Here is a 19,453-nt window from a genome sequence, read left to right as displayed (position 1 = left end):
AGTGGAGCAACTTGGTAACCAATAATCCAGGAATAGAAAATGCAAGACAGCATCTTTGAGTGACGACTGTTAGAATGGTTCCAGATTTTACAACCAGCTATTATCAAACTACCTAATAGTGCAAAAACATAGACAATAGATTCAATTGCTTGAATTGACCTTGCAATCTTCATGGTTTTGGAAGCTTCAAGCGTTTTTTTTAATATATATAATTGATTAAACAAAACTTCAAACGATGATTTGGATTTATGGATTTACTAACGAGTCATAATACGAAACGGGATGCATAACAAAAATATAAACTCACACAGCCTAATCAATCAATCATTTATGATGAGGAACATTAAGAGACATTTGCTAGCACATGGAATATAGAGACACAGCGACCCTTGAGGTGATGTGGGAGTATCGGAAGTTAAATGATGAATAAATTTATTCGGCCTAATTTGCAACCCAACGATTCAGGTGCGCAATTTTAATTTCGTCGGTTGCTAACCTGACTCTTTTAAGTGCATTAGTTTTGAAAGATCTTAATATAGACATGTGGCCAACAGAAGAATTCTTGCTTGAGTTCACACATTATTGACAGACACTAACATATCAGCCATAATTGAATGGCGGAGCAGAGTCGATGGGCTGAATGGCCTAATTTCTGCTGCTGTGTCTTATGATCTTAAATTTCAGGGAAATACCTTAATTCGCTCTTTTTATTATTTATATCTTCTGCATTCTTCTGCCATATTTTACATGTAAGTTCAAGCATAATCATTCCTCATAACTACTATAATCCATTGTAAACTGTGGATTAATGACGTGGCGCTTCTCTGAATAATATCACTACAGCCACATTTGATCATGTGTTGTGTTGGTTCATTACTGTGAACACAACATGCGATCAGTTCAGCACATACCTGTCACCTGTCGTACATCATCAAAGGGCCCGTGTTGTAAGCTTTGCATTTAGAGTTGCAGTCAAATAAATTGCGAACTGCTGCATAAATATTGCAATTTGGTCAAGTTTATGGGAAAAGATTTGCAATGCAAGCAAAGGACAAACTGAGATTTAGCTACGTGTCTTCCCTTGATAGATTAAAGAAACCGCACGTACGGACACTGGCCGTATAATTCGTGTCTGCATTTTTGAGCGAAGGTTAGTTAATTTTGTAAGGTGCATTAATTAAATGGATCCAATCGCGTAGCAGTCCAACTATATCAGAAATATTTCTGGGTTGAGAGTTTACCCCGGGGTATATAGTGCTTGGTGAGTATTTCCAGAAGCACAGGATAATTATCGTGCTAATTCTGACCCTCGGGGTCAGAATACAATTTCCAAACCTTAATTTTATCAACTTTTTTTGTAGTTCTGGAGTTTTATGTGCACACTTCGTTTTCGCGCATGGTAGTTTTGATTTTAATTACATCGGAACCGAAAACGGATAAAGTCTACCCGCTTTGACAACTTTCAGCTCAAGTGATATGAACAGGAATATGTGTTGTAAGCCCTTGTTCAATTGAGCGCGATTTGTGCGTCTCTCCTAGACAGAAAGCAGTATCACATGAAAACATTCGTAATGCGCTTCACAAAGCATTAACTTTCTGACACCAAGCCCTGATTGAAAAAGTGAAGGTTTCACACTTCTTTTCTCCAGGCTCTTCCATTCTTGTACAAATGAGTAAACTTCTAACCCCCCTCAACGTCAAAGCAGCCCACCCTTGGGAAAATCATCATCTTCGGGCTACAGTATTACTCCGGGGAGAAAGTGAACTTTTGACCCCATACCTGAAATATTTCACTTTTCACGTTGAGTAATCTGTTGGTGCTTGTTTGTACGGCTCACTGTTGTTACGGATTCACTCCAGATCATGGATACACGTCCTCAATATGTATATTTAAATCACCCGCCAGTAAGTCAATGAACTTTACGATGGAGGGGTCATTTGTTGAGATGACTCCCGAGGTTTTGCTGTGTTTAGCCTCGGGGGGAAACACATTCGGGAAGGATTCCTTGGTTTTGTATTTGTTGCAGTAGCAACATTAGCAATTGCGCGACAAATTACGATCAAAGAAGTACTCGATCGACATATTTAGCATGTGGCCACATCCAACTGCAGAAAAATCCACTCCTTTTCCAACGGCTGATCTTACATTGAAACTTACAAGAGCTGCCTGGTGCTACACTGTTTCGGACCTAGATTTCCGCCTTAATTTTTAAGCACAACGGCAATGGATCTTAACTCGGAGAGAGGCGGCAAGGTCACTGTTGTGTTTAGATACCCTTATGCTGCTAATAGGTGCTCACCATAAGATAAGGATTCCATCACCACCCCGGTACAGTAATTAAGTGCTTGGCTCAATTGTACAGCAACCTGTGAATCTCAAAACCCACATTCCCACTGATGGCTTGGAGGTGTCACCGTTTTAAATATATGTGTAATTATTGAAATCTGAAATCTCTGGTTTCAAGTTTAGTTGCTTGGAAAAGTGCAAGGATCCAGATAGTGGCGGCCATCCAAGTACAGGTTTCCAGCTGACCCTGTGCCTGCTGAAGTCACCAGAGGTGCTATTCGGTTTACTGTCAAAACACTGGAGCCGTGATTTGACACAGCTTCGCATTTTGCCACGGTTTGCTCATTCCAGCCCCTCTCTTCCACCCCCACCTCTGCCCTCCCACCCCCAACCCCCGCAAATTCACAGCGATCAGGTCTGTCTGGCAGCAACTCGAATTTTTGCGAAGTTTGCGGGGACCGACCAGCATCATGTTTCACACAAGTACCCATCAGTCATATCGCTAAAGCATGACGGACACAGAGGGGGCACAGTGTGGCAGTTGGGGGGGGGGGGGGGGAGGGGGGGGCGAATGCAAGGTATTACATGACTAAGAAACTCCCAGCAGTTGGTGCTGTCGGCTGCAACTCATTCGATGTGCGAATGTGTGACCTCTGTTTTACATCCCTGTCGAGGATGATCAAAAGTGACTGATGTGACCCCGAGTCTACGTTTCCCCTCTTGCTCTAACACTGCCCTCGGTGAGGCTGCTCACGGCAGGGGCAGGTTTAACATGAAACAACCAGTGCACTTGGGCGCACTGCAGTCAACTTTGGAGATCCTGCCTGTGCATTTCTTTTTGTGCGTGTGTTTTGGTCAACGAATGTCTTATTTAATGATTAAAGAGTGTCGATGTATCAGCAGTTATAAGCAAGCATGTCATTGTACATTGGAGGAAAGGCACGCGTATCTTTGATGGTTAACAGAAACAACATTCACAGCAAATGACAACTCAAATACACAATCAGAAGCAAGTAGCATGTCTTCGATTGTTGAAAGCATGTTGTGCAGAATTGGCTTTGAAAGGAATGCGCACTAATGTACATATCTGTTAAAATATGCGGTCTTATTGATCAATAAAGTGATATGCAACTTTGCAACAGTTGGCTCCCTGAAAAACTAGATGGAAGCCAATTAATCAATGTAATCGTGGCATCTGATTGCATGGTTGGTCACCTCTCTGATATTCTATTCCCATCCCCGATGACTGGAACATGATTAATATTCACCCAGAGGTTTCTGCTTCTACGGAGCACCGCCAGTTGTTATAGAAACAAATCATACATTTGCGATCCGGGGATCAATTTGCAGGAGGGGTTACAAACGGATCATAATCAGGTTCTGCAGTCTGACAATGTGAACGACAACTGGCCAAAAATAAAACCCTGATATAACGTGACCACTGCCTTCGCAGTGATCAGCCACGGAATGTGCCTGCGTGAGATGATAGCGAATGCCAAAGTCAAATCCCCAAGCGCAAAATCCATGGCAAGCACGTTTCCATCTTTCAGCTCGTGCTTAATGTGACAACAATCCCAGGACCATCCGTTCTTAAATTACAGCATTGACTGGAATTTCTGTTTCCCGCAGAAATAGTAGGAAGTGTGTGTAATACATGGGATCAGTGGCAGTTGTACGCTCCTGCGTCACATTCACTGTGCACCTTCCTGGAATACAGGGAGGTGAGCGGATCCCAACGTGGGACTTGTATAAGCAGATCCAATATTTTTCAATACTACTGAAACAGGAGGCTGTAGAGACATCACACAAATAGGATATCCGAACCAATTTGCTGGTTAATAATTGATTGGGGAACAGGGATATTTTGGAGCCAGGAGTTTCTGGCTTGAAACGCTGCACGCAGACAATTTCGCGACATCCAAAGCAGTGAAATTCCTTTCGCTCCTTATGTTGACCCACCACTCCCTCCCACCTTCTGTGACTCTGTCTTTAGTCCGCCCCGCTTTGTCTTATAGCAGACAGAAGGGGAAAGCGACGGGAGAGGTGACGAAGGTCAACTAACTCAATGCTGTCGCCTCTATACCCGTTAAATCTGTGCATGGCTTAACAGTGATCTGAATGCTGAGCAGATATCTAGATGACAGAGGGAACATATGATTACTCAAAGCAAGTGCATGCCTACAGTACAGGTCTAGAATTTGTTTAAACCTGTGAAACTTGACATATGCACATGATTCCGAGGAAGGATCACGGGACTTGAAACATTAACTCTGCCTTTCTCTCTACAGATGCTCCCGGACTTGCTGCGTTTTTCCAGCACTTTATAGTCGCCTGCCCAGAGTTCAGTTGCTATCTTCATGGTACACATAAATGCTTGCTAATACATGTCACTTTCTAACTTAGTGTTCGTTAAGGACGAGATATTATTCATGATTTGGAGGTGCCGGTGTTGGACTGGGTGTACAAAATTAAAAACACACACCAGGTTATAGTCCAACAGGTTTATTCCTTTTCGAGTCGAGTAGAGGGGTCGGATCTGAAACGTTTTTTTTAACGTGTTCTTTTTTAATTCAACAACGTGCCACTGAAAGATGTCTGGCTGTGGCCATCCGTGCAATACAAGAAATTTGGCTTGGAAGTGCAAAACGTTGAACTACACAAAACGAGAAATGGGATACTTTCAGGTTCCAAAAGTCAACTGTTTGCTCTGCAGTGCGGACCTTTGCCAATGTTGCTTCGAGTGGACGCAGTGCGCCAGGAGCTGAAGCCAACGGCTGCTTTGGCAAAATATGCTCTCGAATAATTCTAAGCATGAAGTTGCGTGGTGAATGACCCTAATGATTATGGTTGGTTACAATTGGAAAGACCGTTAGTTGGAATATCGCCTAGAATAAACAGACGTGTAGTTTCATTTTTCTCGACCTTCTGCATTCCCCAAGTTCTAAGCACCCATATACCGTGTGTCTGTGGGCGGAGGGGTGGGCAATTATGTGCGTGGTTTTGGGGTGGGGCTTTGGTTTTTGAAGATATGCTTCACTCCCAGGTCAAGCTTATTACAAATCAAAAGGAAATGATCTTCCTATTTGGTGCTCAGAAGAAATTAGCCTCGCCAGGCAGTCATTACCGGGCGCATTTCCAATCAGCGGCATTCACGTTCAGTTCTGTGCTTTCTTTGTTCCCGCTCAGTTCCATGGTGGAGGTGTATTTCCAGCTGAGAAGGGTTTATTTCCTTCTGTAATTTTCCTAGTTGAGTTTACATCCTGCTTGTATACTTTGCGGGAGATAGGCTGTGCATGTGCTTGGGATGGGTCTGCTTTTTGGATTGTGGAGCTCAGTATGGTGACCTGCATAATTCACACATGAATATTGCAGTGACCTGTTTACCGTAGACTCTTCCGGGACGCTGCGCAGCATTCGGGATTAGCATATGGCATGTGCAGAACAAGTGCAATTGTGTGTTCACTGATTTCAAAGAGGAAACCGCAAATGATAAAAGAGACACAAATTATTGTTCAAAATATGGAACTCGAATTTTTACTCCTGGCTTTTCTCCAGTCAAGTTTTCTAAGCGATTTTAGTGAGGACTGGTCCGTCCTTTTACAAGCAAAGCATTGAAACAAACGTAAAAAGATATAATACTACCAAAACAAAAATGCAATGCTCACGCCTACTAAATAATAAACTTCAAAGCTTCGCTATAACAATGTCCCCTCACAACTACATGTAGGATTTATTCGTCAGTTGTGCTCTTTACACATCTGAGTTATTTATGTACAAGGAACAAAACAATATGCTCTCCTGAGCTTTGATTTTCCTATAAGGCACTGAAATCATTATGCTAGTTAATAAGTTTTTGATTAAATGGTTCTAATTTGTTCTGTCTTTTGGAATTGCCTTATCATGTTCCAAACTGCGGAGACTTGTGTCCCTCCCACACATTACCCCAAATAAAAGTCACTTTATCTAGCGAAACAGTGTGAAGCGTGAGTCCACTAGCACACTGGCATTCTCTTATCTTTACAGCAAGTGTCTCTCCCAAGTATCCTTACCGGGCGTGCGGAAAGAGGGGGAAGCATTTAAAGAGATAAATCCTCTTTTATAAAAATATCCAGATTTTTTTGGTTTCGCCATCTTCCCAATTTTTGAAATAACATTAACCCAACTAATGACTATGTGGAATCAGCTGTCTTTTTAAAGACATAACAGCCTTTATCTTCCTCGAAATAATTTGTCGGAAGTGTACTGAACATTTGGTAAGACTGAAAAAAAACCCATTTCGGAAGTGAAACAATGGCCAGAAATACAACATTTGATCTCAGACAAAATACAACAATAGTTTTTGCCCCAATTCTTCCCATGGACCTGCTCTAGGATCTAGATGCCTGAACATTAAATGAGACTAGGACGCCTTATGGCTTGGGACAAAAAGTACAACACATGCATATTCCATTGAAAACTAGCAGTACATTGCATTGCATTGCAGTACGTTAAAATATGGATTTTTTGCCGCTAGCAATGAAATAAACCCAATCATTTAACTCCTAAGCAATGAATCATTTTCTGATTGTTATGAAAATTCAGAAACTTCAAAACTGTCTCAATGAAATTGACAGCGCTGTCAGCTTTGACACATTCGGTCTGACTGCAACGTTTCGAGCAATTTTCACATAGTCTTGTTGTCAGTGCATGTACATGCATAATAAATGTCGCAAGAGGCTTCTCGATTGCTGGATCACCACTGAATAGATTGTGGCTGAGGAGTTATGTTTTAGATACTGGTACAATCTCTACTTGCAGGGTAACTATGCATTAAGATTTGCAATTATTTTGGGAAACAATAGTGGAATTTTCAAAATCCAACAATATAAACAGACTGAAACAGCTGGACACTTACATCATTCCTGCTATTAAGGAACAAAGTAGACGATTAGCAACGGGCTACATTTTTTTTGGAGATTGCCACGAATGTGATCATTTTCATGAGCTTTGACATTATCGTTTTCTGTGTTATAGATCTTGTTTGCGAGAGTGGTGTAATTAAATCCATTGTATTACTAGAGGACGAGAACTCCATCCGAACCGCAGCAACAGCGGTTCCTCTTAAAGCTGCCTCCGCACTTTTTAAGCATTGTTGTCTTTCTTTTTTTTAAAGAAAGGCTACGAATTTAATGTTTAGTGAGTCAAAATGGAGCCGGAATGTAAAAAGCAACAAATGGTTGTTGCAGCGAAATAGTAAGTTTGAACGTTTACATTTCTTTGCCAAATAAAAGGTGCATCTCTGTAAATCTGTCTGGGTTTTTCTGGATTTTTGGAACGTCGGGGATTTAATGAAATGCTATTACTTTAAATTTTTGTAATAATTAACACTTTGAAGGATCGCTTATCATTGCGGAAGCATATACTCAATTCACTTCTAAATTTTGTTGCAAGGATTTAGAAATGCTTAATTTTAACGTGCTTTGAATTGTCTATTGACTAATTAATTAAAATGGAGATAAGATGTCAAATAAGATAGATCCAGACGTACTGCGTTCCTAGATTAAAATAAAAGCATAGTTTACGGCCATGGTACGATCGTTAATTATTTCATCAACATGCCTGTAATATGCTGAAAATATTACTCACATTTCATTTAGAAATGAACGTATGCATGAAAATAACAATAACAATGTCGATTCAAGTTTAATTCTATTTAGGAGTCAGAACGTGGAATTAAAAGTAGATTTTTTTTGAAAGAATGGTAGAGAATTGTAAATAACAACAAATCTTGCCACTTGTAATCGATCAATAAATTCTAAACCACTTTTTTTGTGCAAATATCAGACAATGTAAATAGAAATCGCAAAATGATATCTGTCCAGCTGTTTGGTTTGCATGAATATTCTCTCTTACATGCAGACGCAGAGTTACCACGCACATTAAATAAACCTGTAATGTAGTTTGTTTTCACAATCAGTGATGAGTCGTCCTTTTCTCATTGTACATTTTTTCAAGAAGAATTAGTTATTGTTAAATTGTGACTTGCCTATGTTTTACCATTGACATTCAACACAGGATGACTCAATTTGCTTCTGTATTTTTCATCTATTCGTGGAGACTGAGCGTTTAGTGGCCTACAATCACACACGTGCTATTGGTCCTGCATTAAATACCCTTACCTTAGCAGTGGTCAATCAACTGACATATTTATTTTCTTAGTTAGAATGAAATAACACCCGACCCAATATTTCTTTTAAAAAGGCATTAATACAACAAAGTTCCAAAGAATGTTTCATTTTGCTCCTGGGAATACTAACATTTAGTTTGACATGGGTGTGGAAGTTTTGTAAAATGAACTTTGAGAATGCTGAACAAAACTTGAAGCATTGCTTAAATGATTGGTTCAAAGTCGAAGACGTAAAATACATGTCACAATAGGAGTTGCTGATGACTTAAAAACTAACAATAATATTATAATTCCAGAGGAGTAAGTTAAAGGACAAGTTAAATCCGTTGGTGCAATATTGAAGGCAATGTTTATGAAGTATAGTCAGATAAATATAAAGTCCTTTTATGGGATTAGACCAGTCTGGCTGGGCCTGACACAAATTTCTGATGGAGGACAGCGTTGGGATGTCAGATAGTGTTTCCCTAAAATCTTTAATTGACGATGACAGTGGGGTATTAGTTTATCGAGCCTCTTCTGTGCTTACTGATCCAGAACGGTTTGGTCTGGCTTAATGGAATCATTAGGCTACCTGTGTGTGAATACGGTGGCTGAGTGGCCTGGCTCCACTTTGACCAATATGATGAATGTTTTCAACAGCCTTATAAGATGGCAACAGGCCTTGCGAGATGGGAGTGTTCGCCGTTCACAGCAGATGCGACGAGTTGGAAAAGAAGGGCTTGCAGTTGAACAGGATTCCTTTGGCGTCTGGTTAATATCTGTCACTGAAATGTCTATTGGGTGGGACATTTGGGTGATTGTGTAAGGGTTATTTGTTTGGGGTAACTTTAACATTGATCATTAATGGTGCTGTCAAGCCAAACTCCTTTTTATGACAATAATAGTTTAGTTACACCCCTTCAGCAATCAAGATCTATAACAAGGGAGCAACAATTATGATACTTATTTAAAAATAAATATTTATCTTCACTGCTGTGGTTTCTGGTGATAAAACGTTACGTATGTTATTAGATTGTTTACATCGTCTCGTTCATTTAAGGTTACAAAGTAAGCCTGATGAGTCCCAGACAGACTGGCACCAGTGGTCATCTCTGTAGGCAATAGGCCTGTCAGTTTAAGCCATAGGACAGGTGTAAATCTCATTGACATTCCACATTTCTACCCTGTGTCCTTACCTGAAGCTAAACTCATTTATTACTTGGAACAAAATCAACGATATTTCTTTTAACACGCTGGTCACATGTAACACCCAGCTTCCCGCGCGATGATGAAGTCCAGATTCGTGTTAATGAAGTTGCTGCCAGTATGTTAAAGGCAACATTGCCGAGTGCTCCATTTATACAGGCTGTAACGCGGGTTCAGCAACAGGTTTGTCTAGAGTTGTCAGGCAATAAAATAAACCGGTATTATTCCTGCTTCAGTGTTTAACATGAAATTCCGTTCTGTTTTTGCTGTTTCTTTTTTTAAATAGCCTTGAGCAAGTCATACGTGGAAGAAAAACTGAGTACAACAAAACTAACATTTGTGTGCTTTCAAACATTGGCAGTCCACACTGAAAGAGTTAATTCCATAAAGTACTAGGAATTAGTGGACCCTTTAAGAGATTTCATCCAACATACCGACCTGTTTCCTCTTTTTTTACAGCGCAGCATCATCGCGCTGAAATAAACTAAATACCCAATTAAAGAGCTCCGTACTTTATTTTATTTGGTAATGATACTGCTGGAGGTTTCATATTATTGCTGGATTGGAACCCAAGCAGTGGCCCCGAAAGTACTAAACCCTCAAGAAAAAAAGGAACTCGTTTGAACTTTATATTCTGCCAATTTCATTTTAATTTCTAGCATTTAAACATTTGTCTGTATGGTTACAATTACCTACACAACATAACTATCGAATGAGACAGTGTTGCATGGCTATTCATTACTCCAAATTCTTGAGTAAAGTTTATTTAAAAGGTAATGTGCCATTAATATAATAGTGATCTATTTTCTCCTCTATAAATTCTCCATTAGTTAACTCGTTTTTAAATTCCTTTCACTGGATTTTAAAAAGAACACAGTTTTCACACTAAAAATCCTCGCATTTTTGTCTTCTTTATATGCACTCTTCCCATCAACTCTTAACACAAACAGGCTGTTCAAAAACTGATCCCATTTGGTAATCAACAAGTGGAAGAATAATTTGTTAGTATATGAACTAGAGTCCTTCGTGTTAGCTAAACCGGTGCCTTTTTTGTGTCGCCCGAATTCTTCCCCGCCTCAGTCCTCTATGCCCACTGACCGCACCCTTTCCCCCCGCCCCCAAAACATACACATAAACACACGGCGTTAGATATAGAACTGGAACTGGCCCGTCTCACGTGTACTGTTTAACTAAGACTTCTCAGAACACATCCGCATTTTCTGCAGCCATTGTGTGGTGTAACAGTGAAAGAATCGCTGTTTCGGTGCATCGCAGGCATTGCATTACTAACAAGGGTCTAATTAGAGCTAGGAGATAAACACTTCACTTTTATAAGGGCAGTAAGTCCTTAAATATGTAAAAAGACTACAACAGCAATATAATTGAAAACATTGCTGGAAGTTCAATATCAGAAATATCAGGCGCCCTTATTTTAAAAAAGGTTATATGCAATAAAACTTTAAAAGAGTTACGTGCACTCTGAGCTGCAAGAATAACTATTACCATGGGTCCAAGCACCGAGTGCCCATGTTGATTATGAATTGTTCCCAAAGATGTGCTCAGACATGAGATAATGAGGGCTGTGATCGCCCAGATCCCTTTACCTTTTCCCAGGATTGAAGCTGTCGCCAGGGCACAAAACGACAGTGTAACAGTGCACCACGCTACTCACATCCAATTTGTTCTGTACAAAAGCTGATCTCTAAATCCGCACTAACAAAGCGGTACTGAGAGACAAATCATATAATGTTCAATTTTATTCATTTTCGACTAATTAACTGGAATCCCACCTTTTCTCATACAGTGTCCAATTAATTTGCAATGTATGTCAGAGGTCGTTAGACTTTCAGTGAACCTTGGTTAAGATTTTGTCTTTCTCTCTACATTGATCTTATTAAGGCATTTCGTCTTCGTGCAAAAGGTCGGGGGATTTTTTTTACTGCTCTGGTCTTTAACTTGAAGCGTTGATAATAGGATTCGTGTCTGGGCTCAAAGTTTAAAGCGATGTCGTTGTTATTTGGAGGGTAGGTCAAAATACAGCGCTGTGGAGTAATGCATCGGCCAGATAATATTCGGGCCGACCAAACAACTCTTATTTGTAGAAAATCCAATTAACGCCTGGATAATTTAGATTGAGCCTTGCAAATATGAAATCTAACATGCGCGAAATGCCTTATAAACACAAATTGCTAATGGAGTTAATTAGCATAAATGTACAGTCGTACACACTTTGAAGGCGGATTTGCTTTGAATAATGTGTTACTCCAATTCAGCGAGGGACTGAGAGCTCGCCCCCATTGTACGTACCAGCGATGACAGCTACATGAGAGTACCAAACAAACTATTCGAGGCTGCAGAATGACGCAGAAAGTAACCTACAAACTTTAACAGAAATACAAACTATCATTTAGATGTTCTGTCAGTAAGAGAAAAATTGCACCAGTTGAAATAAGAATGAACGTCAGTCGTTTTAAAAATAAATCTGATCAAGTTGGATGTAACAAAATAAAATCGATTTTTACTGACAATATCGATTTCAGCTCGCTGCCGTATGACCTTTGGATTGATTTGGTCTAACCCGGTGCGAACGTAAAAGAGGTCAGTCTGTGAACTTTGTTTGTTATCCAAAAAGGGAAGCACCCAAAAGAAAGGCATGCCAGGACTAAAGAAATGGCCAATGCTTTAATCAGTGGAAACGACCTGAGTCGAATCATAGCCAAATTTGAGGATTTTCTTTGATGGTCTACTCTGACAGAATTCCAAATTGTAAAATTCAAGCAGGTATTCATTAGCATGTTATAATTTAAGATATTGAGATTACCAGCCTCCATTTTAACAGTTCAATTGGAACAGTTGAAAACTATATTAATCAGTTTGATTGACGTCCATATATCATCAGCGCAACTAAATAGCTGCATGGAAATTATAGTCACACTGGCAAAGGGCGAACCTACAACAGAGAAACTGAACTTCGGATGAACTTTTTGCATTAAATGGCCTTTTGCATGAAGCTGAAACTCGGAGAAGGTACAGCATGCTTGATACAAGGAGAATTCACAAGACAGTGGCTGGAGGAGCAAGTTGATTTATGCTTCCTAATGCGCTTGACAATTTGATTTTGAAAAATAAACTAACATAATCATAACATTCCACAGCTGAATTGTGCACAACTTTTCGCTGATTAGAATGACGGTTCTTCCAGAGAAATTAAGGCAACAGAAGAGATCAAACTTGCCCATACATTGTTAAATCTTGTGCTGAAAAAGCAGACGCAATCCAAAGACAGCGCCATCAAGCGAGAGATGGCTGCTATTTCTCGTGGGAACAATTTAGCCTACGGTGGCTAGAGAGGCACTGCAGGGCGTTTTAGCACCGTTACAACCAGAGATATGTACATTTTCGACAGCTACTTTATAGTCAACGTGTCCGAACCAGTTTAGCCATATTTCTATATGATGATCGTTTAATGCTGTGTTTTGTATTTTTGCATAATGGGATATACTATTATAAAATTGACCGGCTTTTCTTTAAACCATTTCTTTAAACATTAAGGTCCAATTGCCTAAGCATTTCAAATATGACAATTACATGATTTGCTCCCTCTACAACGAGCACAACTAAATTCATGGTTTTAATTGATTTTACCTGTACTTGTTCCACGTAAGAAGAATGCTGCTGTACATGTCACAGATCTAAACGATCGATATTTACACCTGCGGAGTGATGATGGACCTAAGTACATTGCAATTAACTGAATTGTAAATCTTTTCCTTATGTTTTAAAAAACACGAGGTTCATCTGTCTTTAATAAATTCTAACAACACGCCCTGCTGCACACGATGTGGCAGGCACCGACCTGTTTTTTTTAAAACACAATTTGCGCACAGCCGTTTTTGAAAGTACGAGAGGGCGGTGGATTAAAAGCAAACAAAGTAAAAGTTTTCGTATATTCCAAACTTGATTCTGGTGGAAACGGGCGTGCCAATATTTGAAGTGACATTTCCCAAAAGAACTCTTTAAAAATGACCATTACATAACATTATCTTTGATAACAGCTGAAGCACTCGTAGCTGCATCTTTCTAAACACATTTAACACTACCATGAAAGAGTAATGTTACTAATGCAAATAGTTCCGTAGGTCACCGTTAGAGTTTATAACCTTTTAAAAAAAATCGCACTTCTATGTTCGGCACGCGAGCTAATTTGTTCTGGGTTTCAGCAGTTAATGGTCACTGAAGGTACATAAACTTTACCTTCGGCTGTTTATGTGAAGTGCCTGAACCCTGACTTGCTCTGTCAACGGTCGGTTTTGTTTCTCGAGATTAATTTATACAATATTTGCTCATTTACTTTAATATTTTCAACAAGCACGTGAAATGATGCCTTATTTTTGATCTCCGTTTCATATCATTCTGATCTGCATTATTTGGTGGACTCAAAATTATGTTAAAAGTATATTTCACTTCAATTTGCGGTAACTGACAAATAGCATATCAGTCAGGAGAAAGTGAGGACTGCAGATGCTGGAGATCAGAGCTGAAAAATGTGTTGCTGGAAAAGCGCAGCAGGTCAGGCAGCATCAAAGGAGCAGGAGAATCGACGGGCATAATTATGCCCAAAACGTCGATTCTCCTGCTCCTTTGATGCTGCCTGACCTGCTGCGCTTTTCCAGCAACACATTTTTCAGCATATCAGTCAGCAATGGACAACAATATGATGTCCGAGATCTGCAACAGGTTTTGAACAGCACAATCTATCACACCGACAAAAGCAGAAATGTTCTAACTTAAGCAATCAGATAACACTTTACTATTGGTCTTTGATGTTTACTGGTTTTAAAATGTCCTTTTATTCTGAATATCAATCTTTGGTTGCATTAGTAAAGAGTGTGCATCAAGGCTTTCAATTAACAGGCAAAATGGTCTGAAATAAAGTAGTGACTAAGATTGATATATAAATCAGTTATCTAAACAGTTAACCTTGGTGTACACCACAACATTACAGCCACCATTAAAAAAAAAATCCAATTTTAATAATGAATTTCTTCCTGCAAATTTTGTTTTATAAATTTTATTGATATGCCAATTTAAGTTTTCAACATTTTGTCTCAGAGTAAACATATTTATTAAACTCAGTATTATGAACACTAAAAACTGCACAGTCTAAAGCATCCATTTCTTATTTTAGTGGTATTCTGAAAATGGATGCAATTTTCATGTTAAAAATGTGATTTGCATGCATACAAAATAAATCATACAATTTATATTGTTTAAAAATCCAAAACTGGATAATTCAACCTTTAATACTTTTTAAAAAAAAATGTTCTGGCTCAATTTTATCTTTACGGATCATGTGAGTGCATTATTTTTCTATGGCAGTGCAATTGTTCTGCCTCAGTTTCATAACTAAAAATATGTTCTCCTTTGTTATTTGGTTGGTTGATTTTGCTGTTGCTGATCAACTAATAGGAAATGTCATCCTTAACCACCCCAATAGGTATTTCAGTAATCCAATGCTGTGATAGAATTTTATCCCCAGGACATGAGCAAGTATAAAAAGAACTTACCCATGAGTCAACAACTTTAAAAAGATAGACATATAGATAAATAAATAGATAGATAGATAGACACTTTAATTTGGTTATATTATCCAAAAAGTAAGGTACCAAAGCTGCTTTAAATATATCCATTTGAAATTAGACTTCCAAGTCTACAAAGTTCATGTATTTCTTAAATAAATTTTATTTCATTACAGTTTATATGCAGCAAATATTAACTTTGATCAGCACAATTCATAACATTTTATTAACTGCTTTTGCCTCAATATTGAAGAATGTGTACAGTGGAATACATGCATGTCAAAATCACTTGGTCCTGACCAGCAAGATTTTAAGTTGTTCACTATGCAAACATTCAGTTGAAATTGATTAAAAATTTCATAATGGTGAGGCTTTTACTGGGGCTTAATTCTTTAAAAATTAAAAAAAGGAGGTGCTGGTTGATTCAAATATAAAATAGGTGTTCTTTTTGTGCAATAGAATAATATTGCAAATGTGAGCTACATGAAGGACCATCCATTGATGCTCATGGTTAGAGCATGGTTACTAAGTTCCTTCTGAAAGAAGATGGGTCAGATGTGAATATGTGGTCAACTTGTTTAAAATCAGTGCTAACAATGTCATATATCAAAATCATGATTACCTGGTATCTGGAGAGGAAAAACAAATATCTGAGCTCAAAGGTGGCCACTGTTTTAAGAAATGGCAATGCCGCTATGTAGAGCAATCTAATACAGTATATATTGTGTGAGTGTATGTGTGTGTGGGGGAGTGGTTGGAGATTGTGGAGTGCATCAATTATTTGTATTTACAGACATGCATCAGTCACGACGAGATTAATCTTTCAGTATTCATGATGCATAATTGCTGAAGGTTTCAAGAAAAGCTACAAGAACTACTGCAGGTGACTGCAAAATTCTGGAAAATATCCTTAAACAACTTAGCAGAGCAATGTTGTCTGCAAACTATATACTGTACAATGGGACTGGAAGACTAGAATACTTAACTACAATTGCACTTCACAAAGTGTTGTGCTTACTCATTACTTAAATGAAATTAACAATTTCAAATCAGTCAGTTTAAGAAGCACATATTTATTTGAAGTAATCTCCAGCAGTAAGTGCTGTTATTCTCACTTCCGCTAAAAATAAATCTAAACGTCTCCAATGAAGACACCATGCATTGATTGCCTGAAACCTATACCACATCTGCTTAAAATTTTCTTAGGGCAAAAAGAAATCACCAATAATTGCTGTCAATTCTCAACGACCAAATGCCTGCAAAGCCACGTGTACTTTGGGCTTGTAATAATGCACATAAGCACTAAAGCCCTAGTAAATTTATGAAGGTTTATTTAATTATTTCATATCTGAGTTTCTCTTCTCGGAAACAGTATAATAGCAAATTACAATATTTCTGGCACTTACCTTGAACAACTATCTGAAAATTTCAGCTCAGGCTGACTGGCACAACTATAAAACACAATATGATGGTAAAATGCGATGCATGTACACATATATATATAAAAGTCACCTTGCAGTTTCATGTGGTGTGGGCTGTCAGACTCGATCTGCAAGAAGTGCAACACCAGTAATGTTGCCGGCAGTTCTTAATATACACGTTCATTCTTTGTACGGTGTTCCTGAAGCAAAAAAAACAAAGAAAGCATTGATACAGTAGTTAGCTACCTCGAATAAGTTACCCACGGAAACTCCAATTAGTTTAATTTCCACAAGAAAAAATATTTTCGACTGACATCTCATTGCAAAGTCCAAATCATTATTTGGTTAAAAATGTAATTAGAACTGTTAGTCTTAGATAAATGGAAGTTGGTCATTATCCGAAGACTACTTAGCTATTTGCTAGAAACATGTTCCTAAATGAAAATTGACAAACGGATGACCACATATAACGCGTGGAGTTTTGTGAATAGTATAAACCGGCTGGCGCCAATGTCAGGTCTACAGCCTAAAAATAATGCCGTCTGGAAGGACATAACTTTTGACGATCAACACAAAATTCGTCCTACGGCACTAAAAGAGTTGATCGATAAGTGTAGTACCTGTCAAGAGAACAGCCTCGAGACCACAAGCTTTATTTACTTGCTTCGTTTTATTATGAATCTGAATAGACACCAATTATAAAAGTTAAAGTTAAAGTTAAATTAATGAACTTTATCATGGAGTGCTATCTTTATATGTGAGGAACACAGATGAAGGAAGCCATGAGAGTGTAATTTCAGAGCCATTTTAAAAATCTTAATGTTTGAAAAGAATGATGTCCTCACAAGCACAATTAAAGGAGCTATTTTGATAAGGCGAACGAATGGGGAAAAGGGTAGCGAGTTTGTGAAAAAGACAAATAGATGAAAGGAGTGAAGGCAAAAAGTGGAGTGGGATACAAAAAAAAATTCAAATTTCAAGGCCAAATCTGAGATGTATGCAAACTACAATCTACGATCACTGCACCATTTGAAAGTGCTGCTAGCAGTTACAGTCATTGTCTACACTTGACAGAAGAACATAAACTATGTGTATTTAAAAGTATTGTTCTTTCCGATGGTAAACTGAGGGAATATCCACAATAAATTACTACTGACAGTTGCCACAACGTAGTATAAACATGTATTTTGATTATATCGTTTAGTTGCCTTGCACCACGATTTCCGATACTAGAAGATTACATGGTGCGCACACACATTGATTAGATCTACCCATCTGGTTGATAGATCATCCGTTTCACACAACTTTACAATACATGCCGAAATACCTAAACTGTTACGTGTGGACCCATTCATATTTTAATATTTGGATCATTTTATTGCAATTCTTTCAGCCATGGATTGATTATAGATCAGATCTGGACATTGCTTTCTTGCGGCTGGTCGTTTTTAGAATGAAATAGACACGATACCACAAAATTAGACGAGGATTTAATCACACTTTTGGTTAAATTGGAAATGGCTCGCGAATGTGGCTGAACGTTCAGGAAGGACTAAGCATGTAATCGGCACTAGCTGGACCTCACACATGCGAAGAGAATACAGTATTTACACGAAACTTGCCAATGTAAACGTGCCCGCCTCCTTCAGATAAACAGTAATCAACAAACCTCTATCATTTCGAGCTACAACTCTCTCTGCTTATAGCTAATGATATGAGGTATCTGGTTGCAGAGCCACTACAGAACCGCTCGGTGCTGGCGCAAATGCTTTCAAAGCCATTTTAATTTTCACATCAGTGCACTTACTAGGTTTTAAAGCTCTGACGGCTAACAAGTAGCTTGCGGTATTGGCGAATGTTTAACTAAGATGGCTAGCCATCAATTCCCTTTTGTTTGCTTGCAAATTAATCATCCCATACGTAGTTGGCGCCAGTGTAGATTTATCACACACAGGAGGGTGAATGACTCGGGCGAGGAGAGACAAAGAGAGTTCGCACCTTCCTGCTTTTGATCCTAGATTAGTGCACCCTCCCTTCATAATACGAGTCTCTAGGGTGCTTAGCTTGGGAGGCCAGTCATAATTGGCGGAAGTTAATGCAACATTTCGAAACGTTACATCAAAACACATAATTCGTAAATATTTATTGCTAAGCCGAAATATTACCGCGTGTGGTGATTATTTTATAAAGACAATATCACAACACGGTCCGATCATTTGCTTCTCTTCAGGCGAGAGAGAAAGCAAACTGCTTTATACAAGGGATGCGTAAAACGATAGTTAATATTTAAAGCCAACATCTGACCGGGATCTGCCTTCGGCTAGATTCCAAACAAAAATGTACACATATAGGTTCAAGGGAACTCGCCTTCGAGTGAATCTGACCGTTTCCAAATCTCCACACAGGTCAGAAAAGCGCCGTGCTTTTTTTTTTAACATTCCTGGATTTAAAGAGAGGGATCAAGAAATCCCAACACGACAGTGAGAGAGAGAGAGAGAGGGAGAGACTCGGGAATCAAATGGAACGTCGTCAGATCGCAAGCTCCAGCGGCGGAGATTGGTGGTGCTCAGAGCGATTTTTTCTCGTCAGGATATACTCACAGATCAGAGAGGCGATATTACGGTTTAAAAAAAAACGAAAAGTGATACGAGACGCTAGTTACAGCTCGACGTCAGCAGCCTGGCGCCAAGCGCCCTTAAACATGTGCGTCAAAAATGCAATGTTACAAGAGCTAATCACTTTAGATGTTCCGCTCCTATCTCCGTGCATTTAGCCGATGTGATTGCTTCTCAGTTGCAACTTTGTTTTATCCCCC

General features: G+C 38.9%; 1 long non-coding RNA gene across 1 annotated transcript in view; it reads right to left on the bottom strand.

Moving 5' to 3' along the window:
* The window catches only part of LOC122562728, a 31,476-nt gene extending 12,618 nt beyond the window's left edge, over positions 1-18,858 (bottom strand). Inside the window, exons 1-2 of the long non-coding RNA XR_006315395.1 lie at positions 18,446-18,858; positions 16,730-16,838 (exon numbers count right to left, since the gene is read on the bottom strand). This is a non-coding gene — a long non-coding RNA (uncharacterized LOC122562728). The remainder of the gene's footprint in view (positions 1-16,729; positions 16,839-18,445) is intronic.
* Positions 18,859-19,453: the final 595 nt, after the last annotated feature.

This window comes from Chiloscyllium plagiosum, chromosome 25, assembly GCF_004010195.1.
Source record: "Chiloscyllium plagiosum isolate BGI_BamShark_2017 chromosome 25, ASM401019v2, whole genome shotgun sequence".
NCBI classification, from domain to species: Eukaryota; Metazoa; Chordata; class Chondrichthyes; order Orectolobiformes; family Hemiscylliidae; genus Chiloscyllium; species Chiloscyllium plagiosum.
The sequence above is the reverse complement of the archived record's forward strand: the minus strand, read 5'-3'. Positions and strand labels throughout refer to the sequence as shown.